Raw genomic sequence first — 17,819 nt, 5'->3', positions numbered from 1 at the left:
ATGCTAAAATTGGCCTTCAATAAAAGGAACATGCCAAGTGAATCAGGACAGCTGAGTTAATGCTTCCCTTAATGACAGCTGAAGTTAGGAGCACTTGCAATAAATTGGGGCACTGCTGGGGCAGCTCTGCAAAGTAAGCATCAAAAGTTTTCTTGTTTAGAGTTGAAAGTAATGACTGGGGTCATGATGAAACTGTACAAAACCACATGCTTTAATAGGTGGATGGAGAGCTTTTGCCAGGGCATAGGTAAATAGCAGTACCGTTCTGAGTTAACATTTTTATTATTCATTCGCAGGATGTGGATGTCGCTGACGAGGCCAACATTTAATGCTCATCCCTAATTATCCTTGAGAAAATGGTGGCGAGTGTTTTCTTGAATATAACTTAACAGCTGGGTCGGCCATTTCAGAGGACAGTTAAGAGCCAATCACATTGCTGTCAGCCTGGAGTCCAATATAGGCCAGACTGGGTAAGGATGGCAGATTTCCTTCCCTAAAGCACATTAGTGAACCAGATGTGTTTTTATAACAATCCAGCAGAATTATGATCACGATTACTTATGCTAACGTTTTATTTGAGTTATTCAATTAATTGATTGAAGTTAAGTTCCCCAATTCCGATTCCTCAATATCAGATTGAAACGACATTCATCCTCCTCCTCCCTCACTTACAAGGTCTAGGATTCCATGTGTTGTAAATATCTCCTTCAACGATGTAATCGCTGCTTCAGAACTGTGACCCTGCAGTTGCTTGACTTCTGTCCATCCGGAGTATGATCAAGAACATCTTACTTTTGTGTTCGAAGAGGTCCATCCCAAGACATTCTTAAGTTCTTGATGGAAAGGAAGATGACATCAACTGATTGATGACAGTTAGGTTGGGCAAGAAGTTTTCAACTTGATTTACCGCACCCATGAACCTCTGGGGCTCAGTCACATTGCAAGGAGCTGGAAACTCTTTGATTACTCTTGTTTTCTGTGAATCAACTCTGACACCAGATGCATCCACAATATGCCCAATGAACTTGATAGTCGGCAGTGAGAATTTACATTTGTTGTTGCGTGAAAGTCAGGCTTTCTGTAGGCATTGTAACACAGCTTACACTCTAGTGCCATGTTCTGTCTGAGTGGATCCATGGATCAGGACATCATCATCCCCATGACTTCATCGAATCCTTCTAGGATGCTTGACATTTTTCTTTGGAAGATTTCTGGTGCTGATGTGATGCTGAAGGGATTTTTATTGAAACAAAGCCTCCAAAAATGATGAAGGTTGTAAGCAATGTACACTCTTCATCAAGGGCTAGTTGCTTAAAAAAAACACTATTTGCTTCTAGGTACATGAAGGTTAAACTCTTTCCCAATTTTACTAAGCTCTCATCCACAGATGACATAGGATGAACTTTATGTTCAAGTGCTTTGTTCAGCTGTGTAAGATCTACACAAATTCTGATGGATCCTTTGAGTTTTGGCACAGGGACCGTCCCCCAGCGCCAGCTATTTGGTTCTTTCACAGGTGAAATAACCCCTTGCTTCAACATAGAGTCGATCTCCTTCTTTACCTTTGGCAAGAGTGGATGAGGAACTTTTCTGGGTGTAAACAGTTACACTGACTTCATTTCAGGATGTGGGAATTCGAATCTGTAGTTTCCGGGATGAACTTCTCAGCTTTCCAGTTCCTCCACTCCTCAAATCAGATGTAAGTTGGTACAAACTTTCTTGCTTAAGAGTGAACAACTCTGATTCAGGATCACATATAAGGTTTCAGTGATTTTTCTCTCTCTCTATATTGAAGGGCTACATTCAGTTGTCTGATGACCTTGAGTTCTATACCTCCTGGCCCGTGTGGTTTTATGCATGATGGCTGAAGAGAAGCTTTCTCCAATCACGGTACAGCATCAGAAATAACCAAAGCTGATGCACTTGTGTATAACTTAGCGTGTCTTGCTCCCCTCTATTGCACTCCAGTAGCTTCTGCTTGGTCCCCGGATCTCCCCAAGGAAAGGCACCTCATATATCATTGATATCTTATATTTCGCAGATCTTGCCACTTTAAGAATGCTTCCCCCACCACCCCCCCCCCCCTCTCTATTTTGAACAAGCTTCTTACTGTGGTGCACAGTACTGTGGCCACCTTTTCTACTTTTAAATTTAACATACTGTGCTGAGTCAGCCATTTTTAGCATCTGGTTCTCCCTGTCATCCTGAATCACCGATCGATTTTGCTTCCTGGCCTCAGCTTGCCTGCTCCATTAAACATAGAAAATAGGAAAATAGGAGTAGGTCATTCAGCTCTTTGAGTCTGCTCCGTCATTCAATATGATCATAGCTAATCGTCTATCTCAACGCCATACTCCCCCACTTTCCCCATACTCTTAGACTTCTGGACTCTAAAGGCGTCAATCTATTTCCTCCTTTTTAATATATTCAGTGACTTGGCCCCCACAGCCCTCTATGGTAGAGAATTCCATAGGTTCACCACCCTCTGAGTGAAGAGGTTTCTCCTCATCTCAGCCCTAAATGGTCTACCCCGTATCCTGAGACTCTGACCTCTTGTGCTAGACCCCATAGCCAGAGGAAATATTATCCCTGCATCCGGCCTGTCCATCCCTGTCAGAATTTTATGTTTCAATGAAATCCCCTCTCATTCTTCGAAACTCCAGGGAATACTGGCCTAGTTGTCCCAATCTCTCCTCACCTGACAATCCTGCCATCCCAGGAATCAGTGTGGTGAAATTTCGCTGTACTCCGTCTACGGCAAGTATATATTTTCTTAGGGAAGGAGACCAAATCTGCACACAATATTCCAGGTATGGTCTCACCAAGGTCCTGTATAGCTGCCTTAAGCTCTCTTGCAATGAAGGCCAACGTACCATTTGCTGCCTTAACTGCTTGCTGCACCTGCATGCTTGCTTTCAGTGACTGGTATACAAGGACACCCAGACCCCTTTGTACATCAACATTTCCCAATTTATCACCATTTAAATAATACTCTGCCATTCTGTTTTTTGTACTTTATTGGATAACTTCACACTTATTCATGTTATACTGCATCAGCCATTATTTGCCCACTCACTCAACTTTGTCTAAATCATCTTGAAGCCTCTTAACACCCTCCTCATTGCTCATATTCCCACCAAGTTTTGAGTCATTAGCAAACTTGGAAATATTACACTTGGTTCCCTCATCCAAATCATTAATATATATTGTAAATTGCTGGGGACCAAGCACTGATCCCTGCGGTAACCCACTAGTCACCACCTCCCACTCTGGAAAAGACCCATTTATTCCTTCTGTTGCCTGTCTGCTAACCAATTCTCAATCCATGCCAATGTTACCCCCAATCCAATGTGTTTTAATTTTACACACTAACCTCTTATGTGGGACTTTATCAAAAGCTTTCTGAGAATCCAAATACACCACATCCACTGGTTCTCCCATATCTATTCTGCTAGTTATGTCCTCAAGGAACCCCAGTAGGTTTGTCAAACATGATTTCCCTTTCATAAATCCACATTGCATTTATCTAATCCCATTGATATTTTCTAAGTGTCCTGTTATCCCTTTAAAATAGACTTGAGCATTTTTGCTACTACTGATGTTAGGCTAACAGGTCTGTAATTCACTGTTTGCTCCCTCCCTCCTTTTTTAGATAGTGGGGTTACATTTGCCACCTTCCAATCTGCTAGGACTGTTCCAGAATCCACAGAATTTTGGAAGATAACAACCAACGCATCCACTAAATCCATGGCTGCCACCTTTTAGTACCCTGGGATGTAGATTATCGGGCCTTTGGGATTTATCGGCTTTCAGTCCCATTAATTTCTCCAGCACTATTGTTTTAGTAATACTAATTTCCTCCAGTTCCTCTTTTCACTAGACCCTTGGTTCCCTAGCATTTCTGGAAAGTTATTTGTGTCGTCTTCGGTGAAGACAGACCTAAAGTAGTTGTTTAATTGCTCTGCCATTTCTTTGTTCTCTATTATAAATTCTCCCTTTCAGACTGTCAGATTTGTCTTCACTAATCTTTTTCTTTTTGCATACTTAGAAGTTTTTACAGTCTGGTTATATGTTCCTTGCCAGTTTACACTCATATGCTTCCCTTCTTAATCAATCTCTTAATCCTCCTTTGCTGAATTCTAAACTGCTCCCAATCCTCAGGCTTGCTATTTTTTCCAGCAACTTTATATGACTCTTTGGATCGAATACTATCCTCAATTTCTTTTGTTAGCCATGGTTAGGCCACTTTCCCTGTTTTTGTGCCAGAGAGGAATGTATAACTGTTGCAAAGCATACATTTATTTCTTAAATATTATCCATTGTCTATCCACCGTCATGCCTTTTAATGATGTTCTCCAATCTATCTTAGCCAACTCACGCCTCATACGTTCGTAGTTTCTGTTAAGATTTAGGACCCTAGTTGCAGATCAGACTACTTCACTTTCCATCCTAATGAAGAATTCTATCATGTTATGGTCACTGTTCCCTAAAGTGCCCTGTGCAATGAGATTATTAATTAAATCCTTCTCATTGTACAATACCAAATCTAGGATAGCCTGTTCCCTAGTTGTTTCCTCAACATACTGGTCTAAAAATCCATCTCAAACACACATCAGGAATTCATCCACTGTAGTATTATGGCTAACTTGGTTTTCCCAGTCTATATGTAGATTAAAGTCACCCATGATCACTGTAGCATCCTTGTTACATGCATGTCTAATTTCCTGTTTAATGCTGTCCCCTACCTTATCACTACTGTTTGGAGGCCTATAGACAGCTCTCGCTAATGTTTTCCACCCCTGTTGCTTCTTAGCTCCTCCCTGACTGACACCACATCTAGATTTTCTAAGCAATATCCTCTCTCCTTTTCTTTTTTGCCTATTTGTCTTAAATATTGAGTACCCTTGGATATTCAGTTCCCAGTCTTGTTCACCCTGCAGCCATGTCTCCATAACTGCAATCATATCATACCCATTTACATCTATTTGTGCTGTTAATATGTTACCTTATTGCGAATGCTCCGTGCATTCAGATACAGTGCCTTTAGATTTGTCTTTTTAATATTTTTACACATCTTTATTTGTACTATGGCTCTATTTGCTGCTAGCCCTTGTTTCCTCTATTTTCCATTTTAGTTTTCTAATTTTCTGTCTTTCATTCCTATCTGTGTTTCTCTGTCTTGTGTCTTCCTGCTCAGGTTTCCATCCCCCTGCCAATCTAGCGAATTACTAGCGAATACCCCTGCGAGGATATTGGTCCCAGTCCTGCTGGGGTGCAACCTGTCCAGCTTGTACAGGTCCCATCTTCCCCAGAATTTGTCCCAATGCCTCAGGATTCGAAACCCCTCCCTCCTACCCCATCTCCCCAATCATGCATTCATCCAGTTTATTCTCCGATTCCTGATCTTGCTAGCACATGGCACTGGGAATAATCCTGAGATTACTATCTTTGAGCTCCTGCTTTCTAATTTATTTCCTAGCTCCCTATATTCTGCTTTCAGGACCTCATCCCTCTTTTTACCTATGTCATTGGTATCGATATGGACCACAGCCTCCTGGCTGTTCACGCTCCCCCACCAGAATGTCCTGCAGCCGCTCAGTGACATCCTTGACCCTGGCACCAGTGGGGGGTGGGGGGCAACATACCATCCTGGTGTCACATCTGTGGCCGCAGAAACATCTATCTGTTCCCCTTACAATAGAGTCCCCTGTCATCATTGCTGTCCCACTCTTTTTTCCCCCAGCCCTCTGGGCAGCTGAGCCACTCGTAGTGCCACTGACTTGGCTCTTGCTGCATTCCCCCGGGAAACCATCTTCCCCAGCAGTATCCAAAATGGAAAATCTGTTGGAGAGGGAATGGACCCAGGGGACTCCTGCACTACCTACCTAGTGCTTTTATTCTGTCTGGTGGTCACCCATTTCTTTTCTGCCTGTGCACTCTTTACCTGTGGTGTGACCACCTCACTGTACATGCTGTCCACGAAGGTTTTATCCTTACAGATGCTCCATAGTGACTTCAGGCACAGCTCCAGCTCCGAAATGCTGATTTCGAGTGGCTGCAGCTGGGGACGCTTCCTGCACACATGGTCGCCCTGGACGCTGGAAGTGTCCCTGACGTCCCACATTGCACAGGAGGAGCATTCCACTTGGCCAAGCTGTCCTGCCATGACTTACCCTTAAATTACTCCCTTTACTTTTACTTTTCCTCTAATTTAGAGAATATTAAGGACAGAAGCAATTCTTATCAAGGCCACCGCTCTTCTTACTGAGGAAAGGTAAAAAATGAAAGGATCACTTCTTTCTCTCTTCAGTGAACTTCCTCTCTCCCCAAACTCCAACTGAATCACTCTAATGCAGCCCAAAAGAAGCAACGTAGATGCTATCTGAATGTAGCTTCTGAAAACCTGTTTAAGCCAATTGACTAGCCGCAGCTGCAAGCAGAGCTTGTATAACTCCTGTTTTAAAGCTGCAGTAAAACTTACCTTCTCCCAACCCAAAAAGCAACTTTTCGTTAGTTGCTAAATTAAAGAAAGTTTAGACTTTAGATAGAAATTAACCCTTAAAAATCCCTCTCTCACTAAACTCCAACTGAAGCACCCTAATGCAGCCCAGTGAAGTCTTTGTTAAGGTTAACTCATCCACTGACTGCAAGTGGTCAGACAGTGCTTCATCCAAGACTCCAATTCTGTCCCTGATTAGTACATATTTTAAGTTGCTACAGTTTTCTGCAACTCTATACACATCATTTATAAACACATCAATATTTTCCTCTTGTCATTGGGTACGCTTGTTAAATTTAGTTCACTTGACAATGGTATTCTTTCACAGATTGAAGTAGGCATCAAGTGCTTTTATTACTTCATCATACGTAGCTTTTTCTTTGTTGTTCCCTTGCCTGACTAGAATATCATCTGCACAGCGACCCATCATGTACAGCAGCATACTGACCTGTTCACTGCTCGCTTGGCAGCAAGAGCTGATGTGGTGCAATATCTGGCAAATCTTCGGCGTCATTTCAGCCACACTTGGTTAAGACCTGTCACCTGCTGAAAGCTTTCTGGTAATGTCAGAGACTTTTCCATACTTGTTCTTTCACTTGCTGCCACCATACAGTTGTCTTGGTCTTGTTGTGTTAACACAGAATATTTGCAGACTCTGCTGAGGTAAGGAAAATGTTAACTTTATTGGAACATCTCTTGCTGTGTCTACATCTTTACCATGAACTCTACAAGACAAAGCAAGATCATGCATCACTTCCTGTGATGGTATATATACTGTCTCATTAGCATATCACAGAATTAACCCCTTTGTACTACAGATAGGGCTTCAAGTCAAATACAGGGGAAAGCTATGATTTGGTTAGATCCTCAAAGCAGATTCAAATGAAATTGCTTTTTTTTTTATCTTGGTGCACAAATAACCATGTTCAGTGGTTTTTCTCTTTCATTGATCTCCCCAGGTTATGAAGGAACATCGTTTGAAGGCGAGCAAAATAACTCAGGCCACAGATTTCTCCGTGTCCGACCTCATCTGGCAGGAAATGTTGGAGCTCGCTGCACATCTGCCTTTTCTTTACCTTCCACAATGCGCCTGAGTGCAAACTGAGAGATGATAAAAACAGTACTCACCAAACTCAGGCAGACAAAACGGCAGACAAAGCTGTATGGATGGGTACTGACTGTTATGTGCATTAACAAAGTAATAATGAGCCTTCAAAAAGTCTTCATGTACTCCACTTAGACAAATGACAGGCCTAAAGAGACTTTAATAAACTACAGTTTTGAAGATGCAAATGAAGACTTGCTAATTAATTAGTTTCTCTGTTATGCGTAACTAATTGTTAAGAAACCATAAGGCATATGCTTGAGGGGCAGGAAGACAGAAAATATACATGCTGCTCCTTTACAGAAGCCTGATAAATTTCAAAAAATTAATTTTCTATTTATAGAAAGATATTATTACTAGGACAATGCTGTTAATCTAACTCAAAACAACATCAGCTTATGTTTTATAACAGTTTGTCTTTTTTTAAAAGTTACTTTTTCAAGGTGTCTCAGAGGGTTCTGTTAAATGTTTCGATGTGCAATGGAATTTAGGATTTAGAATTAATTTTTCAAAAGTAATTCAAGATAATCAATTCCGCACCCCCCCCCCCCCCCCCAGACCCAACCCCCCACATCCCACCCCATCTCCTACCCCAAAAAAAACCGGGAAACCTGGAGGATCTCTCTTGGTCCTATTTTGCATTTTTTAAAATAAATTCAGGATATCAACAACAACTTACATTTATATAGCACCTTTTAATATCGTAAATGTCCCAAGGCACTTCACAAGCATGTTATCAAACATAATTTGACCGCAAGCCACTTAAGGACCAAAAGCTTGATTTAGGGAGTGCCACAACGGTGGAGAAGAAAGGCTTAGGGAGGGAATTCCAGAGTTCAGGAACTCGGCAGCTGAAAAGAAAGCTGCCAGTAGTGGAGAAAATAAAATGGCAAGAGGCCAGAATTGCAGGAGTACAGATATGAGGGTTAAAGTAATACACCTGAATGGTAGCCCCTCTGTTCCGATGTGAACAACCTGTCACTCCAGGCTGTTGCTGCCATCAGGACTTTGCTGCTGTGTGGACACATTTATCAAAATCCATCTAGTTTAAATATTGCAATGAAGTAAGGCTTGAGGAAGTTCAAGATGCTGAGTGGAGAAACCGTGGTGGGACTTAAAAATCAGGGATGAGAATCTTAAAATTGAGGTTTTGAGGAACAGTGTCTCAGAGTTAGTCGAAGGTGTTACCATCTCCCTTACTCAAAAAGAAAACAAAGAATTAAAGTTCTTTTCATTGCTTCCTCCTAAAGTCTATCCCAGTAACACGTTTGGTTTGTTTTTTTAGCCAGTGTAAGTGCCTTCAGCTTTACATTCTATTACTGCATTGTGCAGCCATGTTGTAATACTTCTCCAGGGACCTGTATCCTAGTTCAATAATTGTATTTTAGAAATACAGCAAGAATTTTAATTAGCAGCGCTGGTTGAAGACATTGTATTACAATCAAGTGATTTTCTTTTTTGGCATCAATTAATTTTCACTGTCATTGAGAGCTGGGTATTCAAACGAAGAATTTCTCACTATCTCCTGGGTACTCTGATTTTCTGACTTTGCCAAGAAGGAGGTTTTATTACAGCACACCCAACTCTTGAATGGAATAGGGCATTTCAGGCAGCAGTACTGATCCCTGTATTATATATTCTCCACTGATTAATGCTGCTGTTTTAATAAAAAGACGTTGCACCCACAGCCAGAAGGGGGAGCAAGTTCCAGATTTCCCCTACTCTTTGTGTACAATGTTGGCACATGGGATTGGAAAACGGAAGGACTTTGGGAGTAACAGTAAGCTGTCCAGGCATTTCATTTACATCACTCTGATTTTGCTTCCCATCTGGACACTTGACAACACCAACAGTGACTGCAGCCCCTGTCCTATATTTAGCTCTACACAGCATGATTACTCATATCCTGTGCGAACACTCTGCTTTAGCACCAGGTGCTTTGGTACATTGGAGCCTACATTTAGTTTCATAATGCAGTTTGGTACCAAAAGAAGCATTGATTGAAAACTTAAAAATTGGTATTATCTTCATATTCTTGGACTATGTTGTTACTGTACATTCCTTGTTTACAGATGTGATCTTCAAGTGCTCTGGACATGCCTGCAGCTATGTCTAAAAACACATGTGCGATGCACTGTTACAGTTTCTAGATTTTTGTTGTTTTCTGTTCTTCTGATCTCATTGTAGCAGAAGAGATCAGGAAGCGAAAATTACCCACTATCTATTGTTTTTGTTCTTTCTATTCAGAAAGTAGGCCCTCTCTGTACCATATTCGCATTGTTCTTATTTTCAGTTGACCTTTTACCTAGCCCTCTACTGCTGATCTTGGGCTTGGAAAATTTCATGTTTTGTCAAGCCCCAGCTGCTGCCGCTGCTCCTCGCACTAACCCCCACCCCCCCCCCCACCCCCCCACCCCGATCCCCACCAAACTTACTCCTAGATCTGTACTTTATTATTCTTTCACAAAGTTAGTGTATTGTGTCAGAAATTTCAGGAAAGGCCAGGGACTAATGATGCTGGTGACACCTTAGCTGTGGTTACCTCAATTACATTGAGGAAGACTTGCAGTGTGAAAATGGGACTAGTATCTGATTGCTTTGCTGATTAATTCTAATCCTAGTGGCCTTGGGTGAGCACCAGGGCTATGAAAGAATTGAAAATGTGGAGTTGGAAATAAGGGCATGCATTTGCTTCCATTAAAAATGGTGGCAGGGCTGGTTGGCTTTCTTCAAAATGTCCAACTGGGACAGTATTTAATGTAAAATGGTGGCAGTCTCCCCTTTATAATTGATCAAATTAAATTTAGCTAATGGCTTCTTTTGCTTATCAGTAAGATTGTATATTATCGTGGAAGAGAACGGATATTTGATCCTTATAGAATATTCTGAGGTGAGATTCTGCCGGTTTCAATAACTTGTCCATCACCCTTGTGAATGTTGAATGCAGTATGCTGGGGGCTGTTGGTGGAAGAGACTTCTGCAGTTTAGGTTCTGGTCTCCTTTGCCACTTCCTCTTTGTATTTCACCTATTGGTGTCAGTGCCTTCGACCACTTCAGACTTGTGTTCGGGAAATCTCGCCCTAAATCCTTAACTTTGCTGCTCCTGACCCCAGAAGATTTTTCTTTTGTTCCTGTGCCCAATTCTTTGTCTACTCAGCATCTGCTTTTGCTCTACAATGTGCTTCATCACAGTAGCAGTTTCATCCAAATGCAATTTGTGGTTGATGATTGAATGTAAATACTAATATATGTCTGCACAAAGTCAGCAGTCTTCTATGGAGCGTGGTCTCAGTGACTACTGAAGTTGTTTTTAGTATGATATCAGAGTAACACTGGCGGACGCAACAATATGATTTTTTTGACTTTATTCGTTTGCCATTGTCATTATGCAAAAGCTCTTAGTGTAGAAAAGAGTTCCAATTTTCTCTGGTCACATGTATGCAGTGTTTAATAAGCATGGTTCAAGGTATCTGCAATGGGATTAGTATATGAAATAGTCTATATTGCCAGATAAAGAAAGGTTTACTGTTGTAGCATGTACTTCTTTGTAATGGAGATAATAGGTTGGATTTCACAGAATTGGGGAGACTCTGCCAATTATTTAAAAATGGTGGGCGGGCCAATCCCAGGATTCCCGTCCCCATTGCTGGTGCCTCTCTCATCAAGCTAGGATAAGGGTGCAGGTCAGTGCCAGTTGTGAGCACACACCCTGCACTCCCAATCTGTCTAGCTCCATTGTGGCAATAGGCATCTCCTGGATCCCTGCAATTTTCGTAGAGTCAGGCAAGCTGTTCACGGAGCCATGGTTCATGGCCCCTCTGAGGCGTTGTGAATTATGGTCTGAATGAAGGAACCTTTTGAATGGTAAGTTCAAAAGGCCTTGCCTGTACCCCTTCATTCAATCCCCATGGCCCCTCATACATCCCGTGTCAAGCTATGCTCCTCCATCCATCCCCATCACCACTCATACGCTCCATGCCAACCTATGGCCCTCCAGCCACCCCCCCATGGCCATTCATACTCTCCATGCCCAATTTATGGCACTTCCATGCCCATTCACCCATGTTGCACTCTATAGAACTAAGGAACCCTGTAGTAACAATGTCATGTGTGAAAAAGCTTTAAATAGACATATTTTCATTTCTAACTTTTTTTAAAAAAAACTACTTTTATTACAGCCCTATAAAGGTGTCAAGCAACCGGATCTTTAAAGTATCAAAAGCAGAAATTACAAGCATTTGACATCTCTTTATCTTGTTTAAATGAATATTGAGCAATTGAGAGCTAGACCCAAGAGAAAATTCTGTCAATCAAGCAATGTTTTCCCTTGGGTGCAGCTACAGACTAATGGGTGTCTTAACACTCAGCCAAGAATTTAAGACTCAAGATGTTAACTCTGCTTCTCTCTCCAAAGATGCTGCCTGACTTGCTGTGTTTTTCCAGCACTTTTTTTTAAAAGATGGCTATTTGTGATTTACAGGGGTTTGGCAGAAAATCCATTTTAATTTTAGGAGCACAACTACAAGACCAGCCTAGTGACATCTGACCAACAATCTATTTGGAATAGGGAAAAACAAAAGTATTTTAATGGTGTTGAACAATTGCCGTGTTGCACTGAATTCTCCATTGCAGTAACAGCATATTCATGATACTTGGCATATTTAGTAAGAAGACAATTTGGGGGGAAAAAAGGTAGAGATTGGTTGACTGGATGTTAAATACTTAATATAATTGGTATTGTGTTATGCATTAATGCTGCACACCATCTACTCTGTTAATTCTATAATTCTGTTAAAGCCTCTCATAGATTAAAATGTGCTGTATAGATAACTTGTGATTTATTTAAAGAGAAATAGGCAGTTCAAACAAACCAATGAAGCTTGTCAAGCAGCTGGTAACAGGATTACAGTTTTAAATCAATTCATTTCATAATTCAGCACCAGTACATTTTACCCATGCTTATGCCCAATGATGCAGGCGTGTTTTTCAACTAGGCAGCAATGACTCGGATCAAAGGCAAGACTGCTGGAAGAGGGTTTATAATTCTTGTCTGCGTTTGTATCTTTCCTGAAGTTGTCAGGGGAACGACATGCCAGCTTCATCCTTCATGAATATCCCAGAGGAAACTGGGAAAAACAAATTTAAACAATGCAATTTTCAGGATAATTACCACCAGATTCTTTAATTTAGTCACTGATTAATTATGCTGTTCTCTGTTATTTTGTTCTTGAAAAATAAATGACAATGAAATCCATGGTGGCAAAATATGTTTATGCATTTAAAGCAACAATTTACTGATTGGAAAAATTAAATATTAATGAAAATATTAAAATCAGCCCAGCAAAATATAATGGGACTAAAATTATGAAGGCTTATATAATTTTCTTTGTAGCACCAATATTGGAATTGGCTGGGTCAGAATCTTGGAATTTCAGCCCCCAGTGTCACCCTGAACATTGTAGTGGGAGCACGACAAGGACTGCAGTCAAGGAGAAGATTCATTCCAGAGTCATTAGGAACACAACATGACTGCAAGCTCACCGACAGTGCCCACAGCCTGAAATAAAAAAAAATAACAAAATTGTCCCACTGATCATCAACTCTTCAACTCTAGTTTTGCCTGTGTGCTGTAAAGCTGGTTCAAATTTGTTATTGTGTGCTTCTTGCACCAAGGAATCTTTTAACAAATTTAAATTAGGGCTGGGAGGATATCACTGTACTTGGCAGCTCCAGACTTTACCATGCAATGGTGAGGCCTGACATGCTGAAATATGTATCTGCCACCACAAAAGAAGTAGAGGTATCACAATCCTGGATCTTTAATTCTAATAATGTTTTCCAAAATGCTTGTGATTATTAAAAGTTAAAAAATTGACATTAGCTGCATGATGAACAGGAAAGTGTTGAAGTGATTTTTTTTACCTCTTAGCTTTTGGCTTAATCACCGCTAAGACTCCTATTGCAAAATGGAAGCATGCAAAATTCAACTGCAAATATTAAATGGCCCTCCAAACTTAAAATATCCCATATTTTAAAGTAATCAAGTAATAAATCCATGGCATAAATGTGAAATTGTGAAGTTGAGTTCCTTATAAAACAAATTCACCTTACTATTCAATTTCCATTTTAATTTTCTTCTAATAGTATAGATTTTTATATATATAAGTTAGATAGATATAATGTGTGTATATAGATCTAGATGATAAAGATGGAAGTGCTTAACAATTCATTACTCCTCTTTGAACACTGTATCAATAGAGCTTCATTAAGCATTAGTATTATTTATCATTACAACTCTGGGCTACAGTGTCAAACATAAATAGTTAAAATATGGTCACATTGATATGAAACAACCTTTGCTGTTTGCTAATTTACTGAAGAGGGGTTTACTCTTTTTAGCAAATGAAGATTGAGCCTTCATCCTCAATTTTCTTCAGAGGTAAGTCATATATGTTCTGCATTGCAGATCCTCAATAAGTGCATTGTGATCTTTGGGAACATATAGGATGGTAAATGGTCTGGCAAAATAATCTCTGACTGCTGTTTGTGGATAAACTTGTAAATAGTTATAAATCATAGATTGACATTTTAGTATTTAACAAATCATAACAAAGGTGACAGCAAGATGAGATTGTGGCTTGTTAGCATACTTGGGAGTTATTGAATCAAAATTCTCAAGCTTGTTTGGAGCTGAAAAATCATCGTGTGTTTTCAGTACTATTTAATTAAGAAAAATTCTTCCTTTCCCCATGTTACGTGCCGCTAGACATAGGTGGTAGCATCTCTGCCTCTGGACCGGACACTCTGGGTTCCTGACCCACTCCAGAACTTGATGGCCGAGGAAAGCGTGTTCATAATGTGGCCAAACAGGCTGATTATTAGCCTGTAAATTCTTCTAATATGCCTGATGGCAGCTGATAAGAGTAGGAGAATTTCCTTGTCAGCCATACTGCAGAAGGCAACAGCAAACTGCTGCAGTACTTTGCCAAACATAATCATGGACCAATCCAATGGAAGTCCATGGTTGCCAATGCCTTCTTGGGGCTTGGTGCCTGAAGCAGGAGGAGGACATGCAGACTTAATGACAAGGCCACTGTGATTATAAAACTTTACAATAATTGCAGAATTGAGCCAGAAAGTCTACAAGATTCTATAGGGGAATAAAAAACAAATTTAGAGAAGTAGCTTGCTTGATTTGCCATCACGTCAGTTACTTACTGTCAACAAATCTGAGATCAAATCAATGTTCTGCAGTTCTACCACATACAGTTGTGAATGATGATGGACAATTAAATAACTAATCAGAGGAGGAAGCTTCACAAACAGCCTCATCTTCAATGACAGTGGAGCCCTCTTTAGTGAAAGAGATGAGGTTGAAGCATTTTCAACTATCTTCAGCAGGACTGCTGAATGGATGATCTGTCTTGGCCTCCTCGTGAAGTTCCCAGTATCACAGATGTTACTCTTAACTCCACGTGATATCAAGAAACATAGCCAAGGCTATGGACCTTGAGAACAACCTTGCTGTAGTGCTGAAGACTTATGCTTGAGAACTAGCTGCACCCCTAGGTAAACTGTTCCAGTACAGCTTCAGCACCTACATCTACCTGACTATGCAGAAAATTGCTCAGGTTTGTCCTGTCTATAATATAAAAAAAAAGGACAAATCCAATCTGACCAATTACCATCTCACTATCATCATTAGCCACTCTTAATCATCAGTAAAGTGATGGAAGGCATCATCAACATGCTATCGATCGACGGGGGAGTCCCGCCCGATTGTTTGTCCCTCTTCCGCGGCTACGTTCGCTGCCGGATGTCCCTGGAGAGGGAGCACGCAGTGTCTGCTGGCACTCTTGAGGCCTTCCGTGCTCGGTGGGCACCGTGGGGACTGGGGTGTTTTGTTGACCCCTTTAATCACATTTTGATTTAAAGTTTGTAAGGTTCCTTTAAACTTTTGTCCTTGATTTTATAGCCTCCTGAATTAGGGGCTGTGCCTGATTTATCCCAATTTTGTTGATTTGGTTTTCATTTAAAAGATTATCAACAGTGCTTTCAAGTGGCTTTTGATCAGCAACAAACTACTCACTGATGTTCAGTGGAAATGTTTGCTGATGATGCTCAGTTTGGGTTCACCAGGACCACTCAGTTCCTGACCTTATTACAGCCTATCCAAACATGGACAAAAGAGCTGAATTCCAGAGGTGAGGTGGCAGTCACTGCCCTTAACATCAAGGCAGCGTTTGATCTAGTTTGGCATCAAGGACCCTAACAAAATTAGTGTCAACGGGAACCGGGGGATAAACTGTCCATTGTTTGGAGTCACGCCTTAACACAAAGCAAATGGCTGTGCTTGTTGGAAGCCAATCATCTCAGCCCAGGACATTGCTGCAGGAGTTCCTCATAGTATCCTAGGCCCAACCATCTCCAGTTGGTTCATTAATGACCTTCCTTCCAACATAAGGTTAAAAGTAGAAACTATTCACTGATAATTGCAGTGTCCAGTACCATTTGCAACTTGAGAAATTGAAGCAGTCTGTGCCCACATGCTGTAAGACTTGGACAACATACAGACTTGGGCTGATAAGTGGCAAGCAATCTTTGCATTACACAAGTGCCAGGCAATCACCATTTCCATCAAGAGATAATCTAACCATTGCCACTTGACATTCAATGGCATTACCTTCACTGAATCCCCCGCTATCAGCATTCTGGGGATTACCATTGACCAGAATCTGAACTGAACCGGCTAAATACTGTGGCTATAAGAGCAGGTCAGAGGCTGGGAATTCTCCTCCTGAGTAACTCGCCTCCTGAGTAATTTGTCTCCTGACTCCCCAAAGCTGGTCCATCATCTGCAAGGCACAAGGCAGGAGTGTGAAGGAATACTCTCCACGTGCCAGGATGAGTGTAGCTTGAACGATACTCAAGCTTGACACCATCCAGAATAAAGCAGCCCACTTGATCTGTGCCCATCCACCACTTTTAAATATTCTCTCCATCCAGCACCAATGCACAGTGGCAGCTGTGTGTACTATCTACAAGATGCACAGCAGCAACTCACCAAGACTCTTGCGATAGCACCTTCCAAACCTTCAAACTCTACCACTTAGAAGAAAAAGGATAACAGATGCATGGGATTTTCAAAAACTTTACATACAGAGGGATTCAAGGCGGTGTGTGTGTGGGAAGGTAGGAAGAACGTTTGTACACAGTGAGGGGTAATGACCTGGAACTCGCTGCCTATGAGGGTGATGGAAGCAGAGACGTTTAATGATTTCAAAAGGACTGGCACTTGAGGGAAATAAACTTGCAGGGCTACAGTTATAGTGTGAGGCAATGGGACAGACTGGATTGCTCTGCAGAGAGTCAGCATTGGCTCAATGGGCCAAATGGCATCCTTCTATGCTATAAAGATGCTATCACATTCAAGTTCTCCTCCAGGTTGCACACCATCCTGACTTGGAGCTAAATCGCTGTTCTTTCATTGTTGCAGGATCAAAACTTCCTTCCGAACAGCCTAGTGGGAGTACCCTACACCCCTTGTATTCCAGTGGTTCAAGAAGGTGCTTACTACAAACTTCTTAAAGACAGGGGATGGACAGTAAATGCTGGCCTTGTCAGTGATGCTCACATCCCATGAACAAATCTTAAAAAAGGGCTACTTCATAGCACTACTTTCAGAACCGATGGATGGAATTTTCCATGTCTGTCGATGGCGGTTGTGTTTGGTGGTGTCAGTGGGCAATATGATGAGAAGGCCAAAAATCTGTTTCACGCCGTTGTGAAGCCTGTTTACAATCGTCCACTCTGCCCGTTGATGGCAGGTTGTGTCGCCCGCCATCGAACGTCGGGAACCTCATTGTAATCTGCATATCATTATAAGCCCAGCTCACCAGAATCATTCCCCCCCCACCCGGTCCCCCCTCCACGCTTTGTCATCCAAGCATGTCAGCTTGATTGCACGTTGATGTGTTTCAGAGCTGTACATAAGCCACATGGGCCTGGCGAGCTGTACTTCACACGGGACTTCAAAGTTCATTTACCAACATTGCTTCGGGCAGCACTTGCGGTAATCAGCACCTTGCTTCGCAGGCAGCACCGCATCACTTTTACGGAGGCTCACGGGTAGGTCTCTACCTGCCAGACCAGCCATAAGTTGGAGGTGGCTTTTCAACGGCTGCAGGCATAGGGCTTGCTTGGGTAAGGGGGAGA

At 41.6% G+C, this 17,819-nt stretch overlaps 1 long non-coding RNA gene across 1 annotated transcript; it reads left to right on the top strand.

Annotated features, from left to right (window-relative positions):
- Positions 1 to 1,625: 1,625 nt before the first annotated feature.
- LOC121293549 lies at positions 1,626 to 6,959 on the top strand. Its single transcript, XR_005946554.1, has 3 exons — positions 1,626 to 1,699; positions 1,796 to 1,890; positions 6,903 to 6,959. It is a non-coding gene; the product is annotated as an uncharacterized LOC121293549 (long non-coding RNA).
- The last annotated feature ends 10,860 nt before the right edge of the window (positions 6,960 to 17,819 follow it).

This window comes from Carcharodon carcharias, chromosome 22, assembly GCF_017639515.1.
Source record: "Carcharodon carcharias isolate sCarCar2 chromosome 22, sCarCar2.pri, whole genome shotgun sequence".
Lineage (NCBI taxonomy): Eukaryota > Metazoa > Chordata > Chondrichthyes > Lamniformes > Lamnidae > Carcharodon > Carcharodon carcharias.
Note: the sequence above shows the minus strand (reverse complement) of the source record. Positions and strands in the feature narration are given on the sequence as shown.